Genomic DNA, 19277 nt, shown 5'->3' with positions numbered 1-19277 from the left:
AGTCAGAAGTATTAAAGATAAAGCCCTCTTCTTCCTTTCCCCAGAGACATTTACTTACCCAGAGTTAAGATAAGATTTCTCTCCCTCCAGAAAGAGAGGATCACCAGCAGCCCTATATAAGACCAGAGTTTCCTGAGTTTGGGCCTCCTCTCTTTTGATGCAACCCATTGCAGGTGCAATGCATCTGACCCTTACTGTGTTACCCTATGAGGATTTGGGCTCAAGAAACTGGTGCCAAGACCTTGCTCTGACTGCTGCTTCTGCTGTGAGTAATAAATGGTCTTTGTCTTTGATCCGGAAGTCTTGTATTATACCTATAGGCTAATTAGTTTGTAAGTAAGATAAAATCTCAGATCCTTCAAAGTTTTTAACTTAATAGGCAAATAGAGCTGGATTCTTGTTATAGTATTCGAATTAGCTCATGTAGTGATAAAATACACTGTAAATACCCATGAGAACAGAAGTGATTCTAGGTTGCAGAACTGTTAGATATTTCCCCATCAATCACTTACAGAAATATTTTAAATCACAGTACATAGTTGTATCCAATTGTATAGTTTAGACACCAAAGTGTCCTTTAGGGACAAATGAAACAAAGTAGTGCTTTTTGAATTTATGCCCCTGGCATTCTGACTTAAGACTGGAATCATTTAATTTATACCAGTGGCAAAATTACTTTCTGTAAAAATGGACCATAGAGATCACTAGTCCAACCCAGTCACATTTAAATTTTCAAATTTGTAGTTGATGCAAGTCTAAATTTTCCAACTTTCTTTAGGACCAGATGGTTGGAATGAAACAAATTTAGAGCAAAGCTAATGTACAAACAAAATCTTTGAAAGTACTTCTAGAGACACTATTGCAGTTTGAGTTAATATCAACCACACAGTCAGCCAGGAGGAGGAGGCACTATTAATTCTCAAAACCACCCTGTGGTGTAAGTGGCATTATCACCGTTTAGCAGATGAGAAAAATCCAGACTCAGAGTGGTCACCAAGGACACAAAAGTTAGTAGATGGAAAAGTTGGATTCAAGCCCAGGTCTTCCAGGTCTAAGTCCTTTTAGGTTGCTTCCGCTTTTTAATCTGAACATTCCCCTTCCTCATTAATATATGAAGCAAAAAATTAAACTTTATAAGCATTACAATATAATGGAAATAACTCATTATTTGCAGTATGAAGGCCTACTTTTGAGTACTGATATTTCCATATAAAGTTTTTTATTAATTTGTGGAAGTCATTTGAAGAATGTGGGGTGTAAAGAGTTTACTACACGAGTAGTAAATGACAGCACTGGAACTAGAATCCAGGTCCCAACTCCCAGTCCAGTGTACTTACCACTACACTATGCTACTTCTAGAGGATTCTATTCAGATTATTTCAATTATGATGTGTGGTATTTTGTCTTCAAACTCCATCTGCTTACATTTCTACGAAGGCAGATAGTAGAAGAAAAATTCCAATCTAAGAAAGGGTAGGGCTGGTAAAGTACCTAAAATTTTAGTCAAAGAAAGCCTGATGTTTATTACTTGCAGAGGACAGTGTTTTTTTATTTTTGAGAATGATCTCTGCATATGGGAACTTATCATTTGATTTGGGGACTACTGGTTAGATTGCATTACATATCCATAATTGGCTAATTTTTCAAATTCATTCATAATTGTTTTTCATACCTTTTTATAGATCATTTAATTTGCAGATAATTTCTTTTCTGTTATATTTTCCAATAACTTAATTTAATGATAATTGTTTTTCATTTAGAACAAATGTACTTTGATCTCAAGAGAATAGGAGATTGGCTTCATAAAACTTGTTCCCATTTGAATTTGAAATGCAAGCATTCCTGAAATAATAAAAATGCAGATACGAGTTGAAAATATTCCTTATTTAAAACTCAGCATGTAACAAAATATAATCATGCATAGGATGTTCGGTTCCTTTCCATGGAGATTTGCATTGCAGACAATAACAATAGATTTTATATACATAGGTATAGTCCTGTGTAGATACAAGGGGGTGGCTTAGGAACAAAGACAATTTAGCTAAAAATGAGAGCAAGATCCATTTGCTGCCCTCACAGAAATCACAGATAGCCAGGGAGACAGGCCTATAAACAATTCAAATACAAAATTAAAAATGTGAAGATCCTTGAATGGCAGGCCAAGGAACAATTAGGATCAATCCAAAATTTGCAAGCAACAAAGTAACATGATCAGGGTTAAATTTTAGAAGAATATCTTTGGTGGCTAATTGTGAGGTGGAGAGAGATAGAACTCAGGAAATTGAATTAGCATGACAATGCCGAAGTCCAGGTAAGAGACAACTTGTAGATGTGCAGATGTACCAGAGTGTGATGTCCAGGGCAGGACAAGGTGATCTTTCTGCTCTTTTTCCTGCTGGACAAATTACATCTGGAGCTTTCTGTTCAGGTCTGGGTTTGATCCTTTAAAAGAGATATGGAGGGCCGGCCCCGTGGTTTAGCGGTTAAGTGTGCGCGCTCCGCTGCTGGTGGCCCGGGTTCGGATCCCGGGCGTGCACTGACGCACTGCTTCTCCAGCCATGCTGAGGCCGAGTCCCACATACAGCAACTAGAAGGATGTGCAACTATGACATACAACTATCTACTGGGGCTTTGGGGGGAAAATAAATAAATAAAATTATTATTAAAAAAAAAAGAGATATATGGATACAGGAAGTGTGGCTGAAGCATGGGTAGCTGACTCACATGCTTTCAGGGTCCAGACAAGCAACATAGACAAGAAAAGTGTGCCACATGTGGGGGCACATGCACACACTCTATGAGTGGGGAACTGGTGACTGGTGAGCACGTTTCCTATTGAAAGAACACAGGGATGCAAGCCCAATTCTCTATTTTGTTGTAGAAAGTAAGACAAAATAAATTCTGTGTATGATCTACTGACTTAAATGCTGGGTCACAATTGTTTTAAACACAGTGAAGGTAAAACACAATTGTTGTGTGGGCCACCACTTTGTGCATTTGCTTTAAAGAATCTGTAAATTGTCATGAAGAGTATTTGGAAGAGGTAAAACTTTTAGACTGTGGAAGAGAAGGCTGATTTGGGGACAGTGGGAAAAAGTGGTGGAATTTGAGAGCTACCTTCAAACAGCAAAGGAATGTCAGGGGAGAAGGAGTGACTTGTTCTGTGTGATTGTTTTAGGGCATAAGTAAAAAGAATAGGTGACATTTTCAGGGAGACAGATTTCAACTATAAGTAAAAAATGCTTTTGAATGTCCAGAGTTCTTTGAAATTGGTAACGGGTTGCCTTGGGAAGTAGTGAACTCACTCTCATTGGAGGTGCTTAAGCAGAGAAAAGATGACCATTTGATGAGGATGCTGTAGAGGGGATTTATTATAGAGCCCTGTTGAAAGAAAATATTTCTGTGATAATTTTCCACTCTGAATCTCTATGATTTTTTGTAAATTTCTAGCTCAGCAAGAAGAAACAGTTTGAAAAGACTGTCAAAAATATTAGGGGAAATATAGACTCCATTAGTAGAGATCAGTACCTGAAATAGGGTGAGAAAGGCAGTGTGGGGTCATTGGGAATAGCCCTAAAATAGAGATTAGGAGACCTGAGTTTGAGCCCTGGTCTGCTACTTGTTTGGTTGTGTGACCTTGGGTAAGTCATTAAGAGGTTCTGGGTCTCAGGTTCCTTATTAGTAGACTGGGCAGTTTTGACTAGTTTAGTTCTCACATTTTAGTATACCTAGGAATCATCTGGGAAGTTTGTTAAAAATGTGGATTCATTGACCCCATTACTAGAGATTCTAATTTAGTGAACCTATAACAAACTACCAAAGTCAGTAAATTTGTGGACTTCTCTGCATTTGGATGGCTGGATTTTAAAAATTAACTCTGATTCTTCAATTGGTAGTTAGATATTTTCATTTCCAAGAATACTACATCTTGTCTTTTAGACACAGTTTTGAATGATCTATTTCCGCTTTTCATTTTTGGTTTTTTGTTCATTTATCTTATTCTTCTACTTCAGCCTGGGAATGATGAAATGGGAAGACTTTAAGAGTGAAAATCAAGGAAAAATGATATTTTCTTATTGGCTGTGGCTGCATTACTTCGCCCCCCACCCCACCCCCCGATGCTGAGAATTTAAGAAAATTAAACTAAACAGTGGGGAGAACTGTTTTATCTGAGTTATGTGACTAGCTTGATCTACTCTCCTTAAGCCCAATTGTAAACATAGAACTTATCACTCAAATGTAAAGAAAGGCCAGTCCTCAGCTCACTCCCCAATATCAAGGGCAAAGCAATGACAGGGCAACAGAGAAGTTTATGTTCCTCCCAGAAATTCCCTACAGACCTGTCTTAGTTAGTGGCAAGAGATTATCTGTGTGTTCAAGTATGAAATATTGGTCAGCAAGAATCCAATTCAAGTTAAGAGATTAAATTGTTTTGGCGTAGGTAATTATGTCAATTTTATCACAATTGTATTAAGACTAATATTGGCACTTTCATTTTCTACTCATCTTTGTGACGTAATAAAGCCATATGACAGCAAAATGTTTTGATAATTGCATGGAGGTATTGCTATATAACATATAAAACATCCCCAGCTCCTTAAGCATCATTTTATTCAGCCAAAGCATTCCTATTTCTTCCTCTTATTAGGCACGGTTCAGTAAAAATATAATCTGAACAACACATTTAAACTATTATGTAAATTTAAATTTTCTAGTAGCCACATTAAACAAGTAAAAAGAAACAGGCGAAATTAATTTTAAAAATACATTTTATTTGCAACAGTATATTTCAAGCTTTCAATAGCCATATGTGGCTGGTGGCTGCAGTATTGGATGGCATAACTCTAATCAGTTACCTATGCGCTTTCAATCATTTGTCCCCATTCATGGAAAACTTGTTACCAGCTCACAGTATGCCTATCCATCCCTAGTTTGATCATGGTTCTAGAGGACTTCACTCTCCATAGACCCTTTGGTCTAGCTCTTCATCCTCAGTAATCTATTGTTCTTCCCTCCATCTCAGTCCCCCACTCCTGCGGCCTCATCTTGGTCTTGTTATCACCCATAACTTTTCAAACTCTGATACAAATTCTGTCATTTCATTCTATGATTAAAATATCTTTCCCTTCCAGCTCTCTCATTCAACCAGTCTCACTATACCTGCCCTTTGTGTTCACTGGAGCATCTAGTGAAATCTTACTTTAATTTTCAGTCCCCTGGGTGATCTCTGTCCAATTTAAATTCTATGGGTCAATTCAACCACTTTCTCACCAAGATCCTCATATCCCTTTCCTCAGCTTCATCATTTTCCTCAATCATCTTTTTTTCCCCAGTTTTATCGAGGTATAATTGATGCACTACTATATACACAGTGAAAACGCTTAATATCTACCCTCTTAGCAAATTTCAAGTATACAATACAGTATTATTAACTGTAGTCACCGTGCTGTACATTAGATTTCCAGAACTCATTCGTCTTGCATAACTGAAACTTTGTACCCCTTGGCCAACATCTCCCCATTTCCTCAATCGTCTTTTAAACTTTGTTTGTATTAAAATTTGTTCAGTTCGTTAAATGCACCAGGCTCTCTCTGGCCTCGCCAGCCTTCATACATACATTTTTCTCTACCTAGAACATTCTTCTCCCTTGTCTTCACCTGGTTATGGTTAAACATCACTGTGAGAAACTTCCCTGCCTCATCCCCAACTTCTCTCCAGATTGGGCCAGTTTCTGCTGTCCTCTGCCATGAACAGTTTATACATCTCCTATGTTAGCACTTATCACAAGGTATTTATTATAGCTGCTTTTTAAATTGACGTATTCTCTGCTAGGATATTGACTCTATGAAGGCAAGGACTATATCTATAATATTATTTACCACATCCATGCAATTTTTCTTCATAGCACTTTCCACTATGGTTATAAATTTATGTGAGGTTGTTCATTTAGGGTCTCGTTCTTCTAGTAGATTTTAAGTTCCTTTCAGGCAGCAACCAGGTTGTTTTGTTTACTGCTGCATTCCCAGTACATAGGATAACACCTAGTATATAATAGATGCCCCATGCATGTCTTTTAAAGGGATGGATGGATGGATGGATGGATGGGTAGACAATATAGAAACCAAACTGCATTGACTGGCTTGCAGATATACTACCATGTGATAGATTGAAATACTTGTTTGCTAGTTACTACAGGGAAGTTGTTTTGGGAGATACAGTGGACCTTCAGTGTTATAGCTGATAAAGTATGAGCCATAGAGCCAAAGTGAAGAAATTTCAGGATTCTTTTGTGTAAGAGCTGAAATATAATAAGCCCCTGGCTTGCAGAAGATAATGAAATTTACAATCCTCATATTTTGTTGTACAATTCAAAATGGATGATAGCAATTTTCTTATAGTAGTGTTCTTTTTGGATTTTTTTCCCTGTCCGAGTACATATACATTGACACTGCGCATAGAATCTGAGGATTAAATGAGGGAAGAGAGAACTTGAGATGGAGAATATTTATGATTCTATGGCTACAAAGGATAGCAATTTCTCTATTTTGAGGTCCAGTCCCTATTCTGGCTGTTCTGTAGATTACAAAGGGAAGCCTCAATGTGGAGCTTCTAGCAATAAGAGTTGGATCCAATTCCTGGTCCAATCCTCATTTTATCTCACCTGTAATGATACGAAGGTCTGCAGTACTTAAATGTAAAAATCACTTAAGCTCAGAAAAGTATTGTTAGAAATATATTACTTCTCAAGTTACTAGTATACTGTATTATAGGCTTCATTGTACTATTAGAAGCAAAAAATTTATAATATGGAAGGAGTTTGTTCAATTCATGTATTTAATCACTGATGATTTATTGATATTTTAAGTAAAATTAAAAGAAAAGAAAAATGACAGATTTTGAACTTATATAAAACTGGTTCAGAAAAAATCTGAACAAGAATTTTGTTTAAGGAAGAGGTGAAAAATATATTTCATTAAAAATACCAATAAAATGTATTCCCAAATTTTGTAAGGATGAATAAAATATAAAAAAAATATATTTCTTCGTCTCTGTATCAGTCATGGTGAAGTTCTTTCTCCCCCAAACTGCCATTTGATCTTTATATACTCGCTATAATAGCACTTATCACAGTCAACCCTATATCAGAATTATTTACATTTGTGTCTGGCATGCCCTTGAATAGAGAATGTCATAAAGGCATTATCTCTTATATATTACTACCAGATACTGCAGCTGCACGTTCACCCAAGAGCACAGAAGACAAGGCAGTGAAAAATAAATAAGGAAAGAAGAAAAAAATATATATGCTTTAAAAGTGGTTCGTATATTATTAAATTATAGCATGAACAAAGTAAAAGACATAAATATCATTATGAGCATGTACCAGTGATATAAAGTGAGGCCAAATTCTGCGGCTCATCTCCTTGGCTTTGTGTTTATAGGCTTAACATTAAGCCTTCCCCAAAAAGCCTGACATCTAACAAGGAAGTATTATTCATTTGTGAGTTGTAAGCATATAAAATTTAGAGTATCCCAAATTCTATAATGAATGCTACTTTGGTCAGTATGATGGACTAGATATTCTTAAGGATTGTCCCAATAAAATAAAAATAGATTATGGATAAATTATAACAAGCTAACTTTTAAAGCATGTTTCATGAAAGCAATGAAAGCCTCTAAAGGTTCAAAAAGGAGATTAATTAAAAAAAAAATGTCAGTGAAATGAAACTTCTAAAGGTGAGTGGTAAGCAAACATGAAAGTCAGAGTTGTTTTGTGAGAAAAAGTCAATTGTATCTCTGGAATGGAGACTGTCCCTCTTTCCCCTGCCCCTACAAGATGCAGGAGATGAAAACGAGACTTCTGCACGAATTCTACACCATTAAAGAAGGCTTCAGTGTCATAGGTTCCTAACTACTCCTTGTCTTCTGGCAGAAGGAGACCCCAATTCTCTTTGGAGGAAAGCAATTCCAATTTAGATCCTCAATATTCTGAACAATTAAGTCCAGTCACAATAAAACATCACCAGAAATATGAGGAAGCAAGTGATCATGAGTGAGAATTTAAAAAACACAACAATAAAAATCCTCAACAGATTTAGACTTCATAGTGGTCTCAACTTTATTTAGACCACTACACTATAAGGACTTCATATACATATTGTAAAGTTACCATTTAGGAAATGTTTAAAGAAATAAAAGATAAATGCAATTAAATTAGCAACCAATGAGAGAGTATACAAAATGGCCAACAAATTTGAAAAAGAACCTGATAATCTTTTTTTTTTCTTGATGAAGAAGATTGGCCCTGAGCTAATATCTGTGCCGATCTTCCTCTATTTTTATGTGGGACGCCACCACAGCATGGCTTGATGAGTAGTGTATAGGTCTGCTCCCTGGATCCAAACATGTGAACTCCAGGCAGCCAAAGCAGAATGCGCAGACTTAACCACTACACCACCAGGCTGGCCCCCCAAAGAGAATTCTTAGCAATAAAAAAGTCTTTGGTAAAATGTTTCAGTACTTGTCTTCTAACAATTCACTCTAATTGTTTATGGTGATATGTGAAGCCGAGGAGGCAGTTATTAGATGTTTTGTTTCAAGGGATTTCTGGATCAGATCTATGTAAGCAATCCGAGATTAAGTTGCCAATCCAATGAGTGCACCAGCTAGAGCTACAGTTCACCCACACCCCTCAAAGGAAGGGGAATGGACATTCATTCTATACTTATCTAATTTCTTTATAATTCACTATTTGATCTTTTATGACTTACTTAACTTCTCTGTCCCTCTTTCTTTTTTAAAGATTGAAGGTAAATCAAGAGAATATATATGACAATAAATAAAATTAATATAAAGTGCAATGCATTTTTATGTAGAGAGTAATTGTTTTTAAAATTTGGCAACATATATTACAGAATGAACTAATTTTATGATCAGCAAGTAAAATACATTCAGAATCATAATTTTACACTTTACTTTTATGAATTTGGGTTTATAATTTAACCTAGTGAAATTACTTCATGGATTTCTCTTATGAATTTGCAAAATATTACCTGGCCTCATATTTTTTAACATAGCCATAGCGCAACCAAAGATTTCCTGAATTGTATGAAGTAAAATACTTTTTTGAGCCTGCTCTAAATTCTAACATTTCCAGTTGTTTTCTTTTCCCTAGAAAAGTAAATACTGATGCCTGGTGGTAAAACTTAATTATTAAATTATAGTGATTAGTTTGTGTCTGGTCGGATTTAACAATGCCCAGTGAGAGAATGTGAACCTAATTTATAGAAAGAATAACTGAGAGATTAATAGACCATAGAGGCAAATTGGAATTAATATGGTCCACACTTACACACCAAAATTTGATCATAGTTCTTAATAGCTCATTGTTTTTCTGTAACCCTGTGTACCTGAACCAAGTAAGAATTGGGACCAGTGGATTTCATCATTACTAAGTCAGCTAAGGATGTTAAGTGTAGGATATATTTTATTAAGGCTGTAAGAGCCTGAGCTTCTGCCACTCTCATCTTCACATTGAGTAAGTTGCATATCCTCTTCTGTGATATCCTTTACACCTATCTCTTCCTTTCCATTTCCATTTCTTGCAATTGTCTTCTGAATCACCTCCTTGCCTCCAAATTCTCCACCCTTAATATAGCCTTTACATTGCTGACAGATTAAACTTCCTGGAAAACAACTTTTCATCTATTATTCCTTTACATATGAGACCGAAAGTACTGTTTTTTACCCCTTTTCTTACTTACTCCTGTTGAAAATCAATGGTCGCCTTCCACAGTATGCTATCCTTTGATTAGTTTTGGTGTCTTCTATACTCTCTAGTCTTCCAAATTCAGTCTGAGAATGTTCTGCTTGTCTCTCCGATATTTACTTAAAAGTCTCCCTCTGTCTATAAGTAGACACTTTTGCCAAAAGCCATGCAATTTTCTTCCTCTTGGGAACAGTATGTGACACCACCCACATTAAGAGTTTATTTTTCATTTTTGGTATTTTATATGAGTTATGCTGCCGCTTCTCCAGAGAGTCTGGACTCATGTTCCATAAGCAGAACTTCATATCTGTTTTATAGTTCTTTTGGTGCATAATTTTCTCTTCTTTTTTTCTGGCTGGCTTTCATCCATAGGATTACAAACCACCTGACATTGGCTTTCATAACTGTCTATCCTCTCTAGATATTTTTCTGCCTGAACTTTTCCCTAGATCCATTTTCTTTTCTTTCTACAAACACTCCTTGTTCTCTACTGTATTTAAGGATAGGTATTCTCCTAGTATGTTTTCTTTCTGGTTTGCTTTGCTGCATTTATAGTCAATACCCATTTGGGTAGAAACATGTGCAGAGCATATAGTGTGTCCATCATTATGCAGTGTTCAGCCTCTATGCAACACGTATGTATAGATTTCTGTTTCTTTCTATACTTACTACTTCCTTAAAGCACCACATTGAGATATACTTATCCTTTCATGTGAACTAAATTATCAGCCTACTCATCAGCACTAACAGTTGACACAGCGTCGGCCGTTTTTCTAATATACATTACATTTATTTATAACAGGAAAGTATTAATATGAGAATACACTTCGTTAAAAGTGAGACTATTCAATTAATAAAATAAAGCTAACTTTCAATGCTATATTGGCCTTGCACATAATAGGCACTCAAATATTTTTTGAATGAAAGCAATATTTAATTATAGGTTTTGATATTTTGAAAAAAGACGGTCAAAGTTGCTTTCATAGGTAATATTCAGTGTTGTCCTAACGTGTAAGGGTCTTTCTTTGGAGATAATGAGCTCTCCATCCTTGAGATGTTCAAACTCAGGTTTGGTTGATCACCTGGTAAAGACTTTAGAACTTCCAAGGGTGATTGCTCCAGACTGGGAGTCAGTAGACTATGATGCACAGATCAAACCTGGCATACCACTTGCTATTGTAAATAAAATTCTATTAAAATACAGACACGTTCAATTGTTTAGGTATTGTCTATGGCTGCTTTCGTGCTACAATGACGCAAGCTGAGTAGTAGTGACAGAGAAAGCCTAAACTATCTGCTTTTTGGCCCTTTACAGAAAAAGTTTGCTGACACTTTTTCTAGACTAGCATTGAGGTGCTTTCGATACTAGTGATTAATGTAAAATAATGTCCTGAGAAAGTAAGCCCCTTAACATATAACCTGCATTGGCCATAGAAAATGTATGTGTCCTAAAGTGCTGTAGTATATGGTCTAAAGCAAGAGTTCTTATTTGAGAGTATGTTAATCTCTTGAAACTTTATTCACAATTTTTTGTTTGTATACGTGTATATGCATATCTGGGGGGAAGGCCCACAGTTATCACCAAATTCCCCAGGCAATCTGTGTGACCAAAAAAAAATATCTCAGCTCTTTTCTTTTTCTGTTTCTTTTTATGATTACAACAGGAACTCATATTGAAATTTTGATAAAGCCTATGATGAATTTACCCCATGTTTGGTACCTCTAACTTCTGTCTTGTTTAGCCTAAATGCTACAATTCTACCAGGCTATCAAACTGTCATGTGAAAATCTAGATACAGCATAGCATTGTGAGATTGTAAAGGTGAAATTTATGTTGTTGTTACCTTTTCTTCTTGATCAAGAATAAATGTGCCTACGAAAGAGGGCTCAGTGAAAATTTTCTTTTGTAAAAAATCATTTTACTGAAGACTGATTGACATGCAAAAAGCTTTATGCATTTAATGTATACAACTTGATGAGTTTGGGGATAAGTATATATCCCTCAAACCATCACTACCATCAAGGCCTTAGACATAGCCATCACCTCCCAAAGTTTCCTCCTGCTCCCTTTATTATTATACGTGTGTGTGTGTGTGTGTGTGTGTGTGTGTGTTAAGAACCCAAAATGAGATCTACTCTCTTAAAAAATTTTAAGTATACAGTACAGTATTATTAGCTATAGGCACCAGGCTGTTTAGTAGATCATCAGAACTTACTTAGTAGTATCTAATAACCTACCCCAAAAGCAAAGCCCTTACTGAAAAGGGACTTTATAAGGGAAAATACTATGTGGTCATCAAATTCTGTTTCCTTCTTCTTATGGATTCACAGCTAGACTATGTTTCCCATCCTCCCCATGATCAGTTGGAGTCATTTGACTGAATTCTGGAGAATGGAATGTGGACTCAAGTGATGGACCTCACATTTAGGGTAGGCTCCAAAAAAGTCCCATGTTATCTTTCATTTTGAAACTGGATAAAGTGGATTTCTCTTATGCCTTAAGGGACAGGGGAGTCGCTCAAGGGAAGAAGCCTCGATTCTTTATTGACTGTGTGGAGCACATCACAATAGTTTGTTAAGTGTCTGTTATTTTGGAATTGTTCCATCTATACTGACTACTTTGGGGATGGACTAATATACCAATCAGACTGTGAAGAATTATGTAAATGTGAAAAAAAAAGTAGATCTATAGCACTCTTGAGGGGCCCAGGAAGGGACTCAGCTGTCAAAAGGGCTGAATCACTTTTTTCTAATCATTTGATTATGGCATCAACAGATTTTAAAATAGCCTTTACTAATATAGCCATTAGCGTAATTTTTTTCTAAGCCAGAGACCATCTTTTCTTTAGGATATGTTGAGCATGTCTATTTACTCTGGTTAACATCAACGTCCTGAAAAAATATGAAATTTTATTTGTAAACAATTGAGGGTAAATCCACATCAAGGTAAGACTCACTTATGAAACTTTCTAGGCCAACTTAAAATAACAGAATAAAAATAAAATTAAATTAGAAAAAGTTAAACGAAACACAAAAAACTAAAGCTCAGCTCATGATCCCATAATCAGAGCTGAGTTCATTTTCTCCAAGGAAGAATTCCTGCTAACCATACATAACTATATGAGAACAGATTTAAAAAATGTTTTCCCTGTTACATAACCGTGGCAACTCCTTCACTAGGCTGAAAGGGAAGTATCCCAGGTCAAATTAGAGATCTCTTATAAAGTGACAAGCTTTCACTTTTCTTTAGAGGAAACAATAAACTGGAAATGTTGGGGTCAGTTTCAGCATGCCCTTCTCTTCTCGAGAAAATGTGTGTGTGTGTGCACGTGGGAACAGGTGCACGAGAGAGTGAATGCATGTGCACATGTGTGTTTTATGCCTAAATCCTACCAAACAGAAAAAAAAAAAACTATTCTGAATAGTTTGGAGCTAACATTTGCAGGACTTTAACTTGCTATCCTAAATGGATGGATTCTTATATAAACTATAAATATAGTAAGCGTCCCGTTAGCCTGCAAAAAAATAACTTACTTCAACTTCTGTAGAGCTTTTCCTTCTCTTTCCCTTTAAGTATTCTCTTCTGTGCAGTGCAGGCTACTGATGGTTTTCTGCTCATATAAGTAGTGAATGCTGAGGCGTGGCCTTGGAGTTGGCAGTGTGATCAATCACAGCCTCACCTTGTGGAGGGTCTTCCCCAACTTGGTGACAGGACCCATATCTTTGAATGTGTATTGTTTTGAAAACCTTAGACACTGATCTCTAGAATACCATAAACATGCTAATGGCAGTTCTTAACATTTTCCTCTGCTTTCTTTCACTTCCCCTTCCCCAAAGAAAATAACACAAAGTTCTCAAAGCAACAGCAGCCTTAATACTCCGCTTTGAAAGGGGAAAACCATGTCTGATTCTGTAATCAAGTGATGAACAGCAGAGTTTCTTTATCTCTTTCAAGGGAACTTTTCATTACACAGTGAACTCTTCCTAACTTTCTAGCCTTACCTCCACCACTAAGCTTTTGGTGATCTGTTACACTAGTTTTGGATTACTGGAACAAAAAATATTTTCACAGGTGGTATATGCTCTGCCTAAAGTGTATCCTCCCTGCCACCACTGCTCAAAACTCCCCTTATCCTCTAAGTGTTGAACAACCACTCATCCTTCAAGTCAATGTTCAAATGTCACTCTCCACCGTGAAGTCTTTCTCGGCCACCAAGCACGGTTAGTTGTCCTCCTGTTGATATTTCCACAGTATGCAGTACATACCCTTTACCTATTATGGTTATCTGACCTTATATTCATTAGTTAATATATTAATCTCCTCCATAGGACCTTGAGCTCCTCAAGGACAGAGAGCATATCTTATTCATTTTTGTAGCGCCTAGTCCCATGCCTGGTATATATGAAATAGTAGTCAAAAATAGGTATTGAATAAATTTTCAGTATCCCATTTCTGCATTTAATCAGCATAGCTTAGTAGATTAGAGTAGGGGCTTGGAGATGGACTGTCCTAGATTCAAGTCCTAGCCTTTCCACATATCAGTCTTGTTACCTTGGTCAAGTTACTTACCTTCTCTGTTTACTTATCTGTAAAAGAAGGATGTCAATAGTACCTGCCTAATGGAATTGTTGAGAGGATCCAATGAGAAAATGGGTGTATGGTGCACCATAAAGTGCCTGAAACACACTAAATGTTCAAGGAATGGCTCTTTTCTTTCTTTCACACCCCCTCCTCCATCTCTCTCTCAACAAACCAAAACTTCTAGGTAAATGATGTTGATAGGAAGGGCCTAGGGAGAGATTTTTTCCCACCAAGCCCAAGTCCCAATCTGAAATAGGAGACAAACCAGTACATATGTCCTTTTTGATGGATGAAAGTATGTAGTATTGCATTTATGTTTGACTACAAATAAAGCTGAAGTTCATCAAATTTACCCTTTCTCTGAAATTACAGAGGAAAGGGAGGTATAAGCTACATTTAAAGACCCCACATAAAACCTTTAACCCCATTTCTTGGTCAATTTCAAGATACATTGCTGTATATTATGCATGGGCATATTTCACTCTCAAGGGTTTTTTTTGTAGCGTTTTTCTTTAGATATGCATGTACCCATAGATAATTGCAGGTTAACAGCTTGTATTAGAGGATACTATGAATCAAAAAGCCAAGTAGAATCCTGTTGTTACCTTCAAAAATCATTTGAAAATATATTGTCATGCTGATAAAACTGTAATTACACACTATATTCTTCATAATATTACTCAGCAAATTGTATCTTTTTGTATAAATTCTATGTCCTTGAAAATAGGTTATTACAGCAAAGCAAACTCTAGCTTTCCAAGGAAGATAACTTTCTTGAGATATGCTTTTAGATCTTCACAGGCTGTCTTTGTTCTCTTCTTGACTACACTTTTCAAAGAGTTAGAAATATCTGCAATATATTTGACATAACTACAGCTGCCTTTAAAAAATATTGCCTGTCTGGTTGAGATAAAACAACATTACCAAAAAATTGGGTGGAGGGGTGTGAGTATGAAGAAGACTGTATGCTTAAGAATCCCCAGAATATGGCTGTGTCTAATATACTACATTATATATAAACTGCATTCTGCCTATCATAAGGTAAATCATATTTTTAGTCAATAGGAATTCAACTCAAATAACCAAGGATAGAATACAACCTGAGTGAATTTGAATAGGGTTTCTGCAAAGAAAGTCTTTGGTTTTATTTTTATTTATATAAGTATTTATTCTCATTTTGTTTCAAAAGATTTTATAACATTTTAGGAGAATTTTAGTTTGCAGCTGCCAATCTTACTAAAAACTCCATGTTATGAAACATGTACATACAGAAACCTCTTGCAAGCAAGCCAAACCAAAGAAGTCATTTGGAGTCATTTGGTTTCTCTAGGAAATTGTGTGCCTCAACAATGAGGCAGGAGGAAGGGAATGCAGTCAATTATGAACTCCAGTGTGAGCTATAGGATAGCAGGGACATTCTCCACCTTTTTTCAAAACCTAGGACAGGGCCTAGTACATAGTAGGTGTCAATAAATATTTGTTGAATGAATGAATGAACACTTATCTAATTATAAAAGCCATAGAAGATCATTGCATAACATTTGGAAAATGTAGAATTTATATTGAAGAAGATAAAAATCACCAATAATGTCATCCATAATTCAACCACTCAAGAGTGCTAACATATTTCTTATATTTGCTTTAGTTACATTCTTTTGGCTTCAAGAAAAATGAACTCATTCCATCTACTACAAATAAAGTAGGGGTTTAAAAGGATTCTCCCATGGTGTCTCTGGGGCCTTGTGGTCTTTCGTTTCTGTGTTTTTCTCTTCTATTCTCTTGCTTCTCTCTACAGACTTGTATTTTACCCTGTGCTTTCTCATCAGCATATGAGTTTCCAAATGCCTCCCTCCCACCTCCCCAAGACAACCTATTTCAGATAGTTAAATTTAAGCCACCACCATCATTTGACTCTGTTCTCAGTTGACTCAGGAGAAAAACTTAGCTAATTGGCCAATCAGTAGATTATCTCTCTCTGAGTCAGCTAAACATGTACTTCTGTCCTATTCCCATCAACTGGAGGATTGTGGATGTCTTGTGGGGTACCTAGGCTTTCCTCTTCAGCATGGGCTGCAGGGCCATATTTAAGGGACAGTTCTGAAAGAAAGAGGCACCTAATAGACACTCAGTGAATGTAAGATCTGTGAGATCAGGGACCATGTCCTTCTCCATTTCTGATGCATGGTAGGTACTTGATATATGAGTGACGAATGGACAAGTCAAATAAACGGCATATAAATGAGAATCCCTGAAAGTCATTTGTTAAATTGAGATATAAATTGACATATAATATTGTGTAAGTTTAAGGTGTAAAATGTGTTGGTTTGGTATATTTGTATATTGCAATATGATTATTACAGTAGCGTCAGCTAACACCTTTATCATGTCACATATTTATCATTTCTTTTTTGTGTTAAGAACAGTTAAGATTCAGTCTCTTAGCAACTTTAAAGTTTATAATATAGTATTATTGACTATAATCACTATGTTGTACATTAAATCTCCAGAACTTGTTTATCTACTGGTTACAAGTTTGAACCCTTAAACAACGTCTCCCCAATTTCTCCATCCCCCAGCCCCTGGTAACCACCGTTCTACTCTGCTTTTACAAGCTCAGTTTTTTTAGATTCTACGTATAAATGAGATCATACAGTTTGATGCATTTCTATGTGTGTGTGTGGGGGGGGGGCTGGTACAGAATTTTGTGTTTGTGTGTGTATGTGAAAATGTTATTGCTTTTCCTGAGCTGCTCTTTCTGCGTGAAGGGCAATAGATCAGTACCTACTGCGGCTGACGGTGTGTGCAGCCTGGCACTGATAACGTACTGGTGTGAATTCGGTGCTCTCTCTTAAGACGGCAAAAACCATAGTTCATTCCAAGACATGCAGTGTGGCATCCACGTACACTCCTAGATTTTTAAAGTAGGAAAGGATGGATCAGGAATTTGTTTTCTTTAGTGAAATAGCTTTGTTTTCAATTAGATATGAAGGGCTCACAGAGAACCCAGGAGTACAGAATGGGCTTTCAATGCAATAATTCCACTTTTATCACTAGCAAATATTGGGCTTTTATGACAGATTTCATTCTATTGCTTTACGAAGTTTGAAAGGAAATGGATTTAATGATCTCTAGGGTCTTGTCTAATTCTGATAGTTGGTGGTTCAATGAAATCCATGATTATTAGCATTATCGTCAACATTAGCAATGCTATAATTATCAACCCCATCCCAATACATATACACACAAGAAATAAAAGTAGATTTGTACTGTCCATATAACACTCCTACCTTACCCTGGAAATGTGGAAATAGTTTTTGTATTGCAAATGGATAAACAATATTTCAGGTATTATATTTCGAGAACATAGTAGACAGTAGAGAGTAAGGGTTAATGGAGACTCTCAAAAGTATATTTACCACCTTGAGTACTTTGGGCCAAGAATTATTTGTACATAATATTTCAATCTTTCCATCCCAGTATTTTTAAAATCAATTTTCTCTTTAATAGTCTAGACAGCATTTTAAAAATAAATCCTTCTCTCAGATTTTGTAGTAGACAATTCCATGTTATTTTCCCCATAAAATGCAACAGTTCAAGCAAAGCCGTTCATTGCTTAGGCCTTATAATAGTTATCCATGTTGACATATTAGTTGAGTTAACCGCTCCTGTATGTTGCAGAACCTCACTAACTGTATATGGTTTTCAAATTGTGTATGAAAGATTAACAGTCTCCATTCAACACCCAGTGTTCAACTTTCTTAAACCCTATTTTAAGTGAGTCATTATACAGACAAAACTACCTTATTCCATGGATAAAATTTATCATTTATAGATTTTCACTTGCATGTAATTTTCCCCATTTTAGATTTTTTACATCTATTTTTTAATTTAAAATACATTTATTCATCAATGACTAACTATAAGAGCTTAATAGTCCACTCACAGAGTTCTGGAGATGGATGGTGGTGATGGTTGCACAATAATATGAATGTACTAAATACCACTGGACTGTACACTTAAAAATGGTTAAGATAGTAGGTTTTATGTTGTTTGTTTTACCATGATAAAATAAATCTGCATATCTATTATATGAAGGAAAATTTTTCTGATTTTGAAGTAATCTACTCTGTGATGCTTGTTCTTTAGTGTAATGCTTTAAAAACGGTTTTGCCTTTTTTTTTTTTTGCAATTTCAGACTAGTGGAACTTTCAAACCACATAAAAAATTTGAACTGCATCTATATTTAAACCGATTTTTCTGGGAGGTTTGAATCAAGAGTATGTCACAGAAGCTGTGCAACTAGTCTGTCCATGTAGACAACAGTTATGTTTTAAAGGAAAAAGTATGTGCAGTTTTCAGATAAGTTAAAGAACTTTAAGAGTTAACTATGTACAGACACTTTTATAACTCAAACACATGCTGACACACAAAGAGTGCAAATATTGGAGTAACATTTTTGTCTATTTGGAAACATATCCTTTCTATAAATGATTATGTAATGGTAAAACTTGATTGCTAATATCTGGGGAATAATCAGAAAAGACAAATGTTATTTTTTTCTCTATAGTGTTAGACATTGTATTGGGTAGATAAATGTGTGGATGGTTAATGACATTTTAAAAATTTGCATTCAGATGCTTTGATCATGTCAGCATTATTTCACTTAAATGCCCTTCTTTCAAGGTAGGCATGTTTCCACTTTAAAAGCAAGAACAACAATCTTATTGTCCTTTCAAATAGAAGGCTGGGATATCAGTATCTGAACTGAAGTCAATTCTCCATACTTTGCAGGAGAGAATGATACAAAATTGAAACAAAAAAGAACTGAAAAAATTAATTCCAAAATGCCTGTGTTTTATGGTTCACTGTCAACACTACTTTTTAAACTTCCATTTAAGAAATTTGCTTGGAATACATTAAATCACT

The sequence above is a fragment of the Diceros bicornis genome, chromosome X, assembly GCF_020826845.1.
Source record: "Diceros bicornis minor isolate mBicDic1 chromosome X, mDicBic1.mat.cur, whole genome shotgun sequence".
Taxonomy (NCBI): domain Eukaryota; kingdom Metazoa; phylum Chordata; class Mammalia; order Perissodactyla; family Rhinocerotidae; genus Diceros; species Diceros bicornis.
This window is presented reverse-complemented; position numbering follows the sequence as displayed.